The sequence below is a fragment of the Lipotes vexillifer genome, unplaced genomic scaffold (genome assembly GCF_000442215.2).
Source record: "Lipotes vexillifer unplaced genomic scaffold, Lipotes_vexillifer_v1.1 scaffold351, whole genome shotgun sequence".
In the NCBI taxonomy this organism is placed as follows: Eukaryota; Metazoa; Chordata; class Mammalia; order Artiodactyla; family Lipotidae; genus Lipotes; species Lipotes vexillifer.
This window is the reverse complement of record NW_006787659.1, coordinates 553,653-557,060: the sequence shown is the minus strand read 5'-3', so window position 1 is coordinate 557,060 and position 3,408 is coordinate 553,653.

Here is a 3,408-nt window from a genome sequence, read left to right as displayed (position 1 = left end):
TTTCCCTACTGTTCCCATTCTTTTAATAAAAGAGTTTTTGCCACAGTGCAATGCCATTGAGAGACTACTGTCTCTCAGTAGGGTTAGGGTTAGGGTTGCATAGTGATTCCAAGTATAGGTACTTGAGCTGGATGGCATGGATTCAAATCCCAGCTCAGCCACTTACTAGCTGTATGACCTTGGGCAGGTCCCTTAACCCCTCTCTGCCTCAGTTTCTTCATCTTTCAAATGGGGCTAATAATAGTATTGACCTCATTGGATATATGAAGATTTACTGAGTACAAGTGTGTAAAACAGAGTTGCTCAAACTATAACCTGCATACAGCTCAAAGAAGAATCTTGATAAAAGGAAGATTCTGATTCAGTAGTTCAGGGGTGGGGCCTGAGAGTCTGTATTTCTGACATGTTCCCAGGTGACATGGGTGCAGCTGGTCTTACTACATATGTGAGGAATAAGGAGGAAAAGGGCTTAAAAACCAAGTCGGGCACATGGAAGTGCTGGCACCCTTGCCATCAAAATCACATTCCTCTTTACTAGACACGTTCTCTTCTTGATCTCATGCATTTCATTAGCAACCTCCTGGAAGAATGAAAGCTTGACAAGTGCAGAGATCTTATTTGTCTTATTCTATCTAGATGTTCAATAAATATTTGTTGGAAAAAGAGGAAGAGAAGGAGGGAGGAAGGGAAGGAAGTAGGGTAGAGTAATATCCTACATGAATAACTCTCAGTTTTTGTCACCAGATCTGACTTCTCTTTACAGTTCTACTGACTCTGCTGAATGTCTCTATCTGGAAGTCCTCTGGGCAACCCATATTCAACCCCTACAAAACAGACCCCACGTCTGCTCCAGTCTTCCCTTTCCTTCCCTCTTTTCTCCATATCTGTGACTCTCTTCTATTTTGTTTCTCTCCCCTCCCACATTTTTTCTGTTTTTGTTTTGTGATTGCCATTTTCTCTAAAAGGAAAGGCCTAAACCCATCTCCACCTGTCATGATGGCATATACCCTTCATCTCACACCCCACCTCCCCTATGGAGCCATGTAGTAGGCGCCAACAACACTGCAGATGGCTCCTCTCTTAGAGCCCGAGTCTAACTGATTGTTTTGGAGGCTATTCGTGCTTCCCCATTTCAGTCCTGCAGGTTCTGCATTTATTAGTCTTGACATATCCCGGTACCATCTCTATGATTATCACTTTTGTCAAAAATATATATGCACATAAGTTTAAAGAGAAAAAAGGGCTAAAAGTCTGTAGATAATCCCTAAAATTGAAAACGAGAAGTGGCAGTAGGAACAAAAGAATCCTTTCTTGAACAGACATGCATACTTCCTATTCCTTGGAGGTAACAACTCTCAACTCCTTCAGTGGGTTCTTTGTTTTTACCCCAACTTCACTCAGTGACACACTTACATTGCTGTTCCTTTTTTTAATTTTTAGCATTCTGTATAAACTCTTCAGTTTGGAAAGTGAAGATTAATTCTCTTACCCATCCTACCTCTGTCAGACAGGGCCACTTCCCATCTCTCCAGTGTAGACAGCTCATGGTTTGGATTAGATGTCAATTTAGTATTTGTATTGTTTTGACAGCTGAGCCTATACTTCCTTCCTTTTGTGTACAATCATTTACTTTCCCCAGAGTTAATAATTGTGGGTTTTTCCTCCTACTTGCTTAATAATTTATGTACCACTAACTCAGCTCCCCAAAGCCACCCAGTTAGGAGCTATCTTCTCAGTGTATTGGGCTCTATATTAATTTCATCTTGATTAAGACATCTCTCCCAGAGTCCTTCTACTGCTTCATTCTATATGGCTTGCTCTTTACTGAAAGCTATTGTCATGGGCTCCCCATTACCATCATTTTGAGAATTTCCTTTATGTTTCTCTAGTGATGAATCTCCTGTTTCTAGGATCCTGGGTCTTTCCCATTTTTAATTTACTTCCTTGTTTTTAAGAAATACAACTTTCATCATCTTTGAGGCAAAGAGCACATGTGAGGTAAATTTTTTGCAGTAATGCATATCTGAAATTATTTTTTTCTATATCATACTTGATTGATAATTTGGTTGAATATAAAATTCTACGTTGCAAATAATGTATCTTGGAATTTTGAAGGCATTACTCCATTGTATTCTGGCTTCTGTGCTTCAATTTAAAAATCTGATGCTGTTTTGATTCTTGACCACTTATATGCTAACTTTTTTTCTTGATTTTAGGATTTTGATTTTTTTCACATTGTCACAGGTGTGCTCTGAAAAATTGGTGCCCCTTTAAATTTGGAATTCTAAGTTACTCATTTCTGAAAATATTTTTTGGTTGATATTTTCTTCCCATTCTGCTTAAATTCAGTTTTTCTCTTTGGAACTACTGTTATTCAGATGTTCAGTCTTCCGGATTCATTCTCTAAACGTTTTATATTTTTCTTTCATATTTTCCTTTTTCCATCTTCTATATTCTGGGAGATATCCTTATCTTTTTCTTCCACCTTTTCTTTGAGGTTTTAATTTCTGTTAGCAAATCTTTTAGTTTTTAAAAGTTCATTTTTGTACTTTGTTCTTTTTATATCATTCAGTTCTTGATTCATGAAAAACTATTCACTATTTACTCTCTAAAAAAATACTAACAATATTTGTGAAATTTTCTTCTCATGCATCATTTCTGCTTCCCCCAAATTCCTTGTTTTCCTGTGTATTTTAGTTTCTGTTTTGCACATTAGTGTTGCTTTTTTGTCCCCCCTCCCCCGCAAATATCTGGCTATCCTTCCTTATCTGCTCAAACTAAGGAGTATGGTACCAGGGATGGTTGAAAATTCTTATGTGCAAATTATAATTTTCGAACTTGGGTTGGCCAGGCTGTTTTAATTAGGGCATCCCCAAGATCATTACCAGTTTGATTAGAATCACTAAAGAAGAATCTTGCAGTCTTTTGTAATCTCAGCATTCATATGTAAACTTTTATTTGTTTCCAGAGTATCTCTACTGTTAGCTCTGCCTCACTGCTCATAGACATATTTATTTACTCTTTTGGGACCCAGATACTCCAGTCTTTTGCAGGGTGGGGCAGTTGCCTGGCTATGCAACGTGTAAGAAAGAATCTGGGCACCAGAGTTCTTCTTGAGCAAAATTACAGTACATTCTTCAGTTTTTTTTCCTACTGTCACTCCCTCTTATAGAAGTTTCCATACAGCCCACTCCTAACTTGTGGGAGTTCTGTAGTGAAAAGGGGTGTGTTTCCTAGCTTCCTTCAGCTTTCCCAGGACCAGGTAAGCAAGCTTCCCCTACCTAGTTCTTCTGATTTCAAAATATCACATTACATTGCTGTTGTCCCCTCTTCACTTCCTTTTGTCCTTGTTGGTTTGTTCTTTTAAAACATTTATTTGCCATCATTTTATTGGAGTTTTGGGAAAGA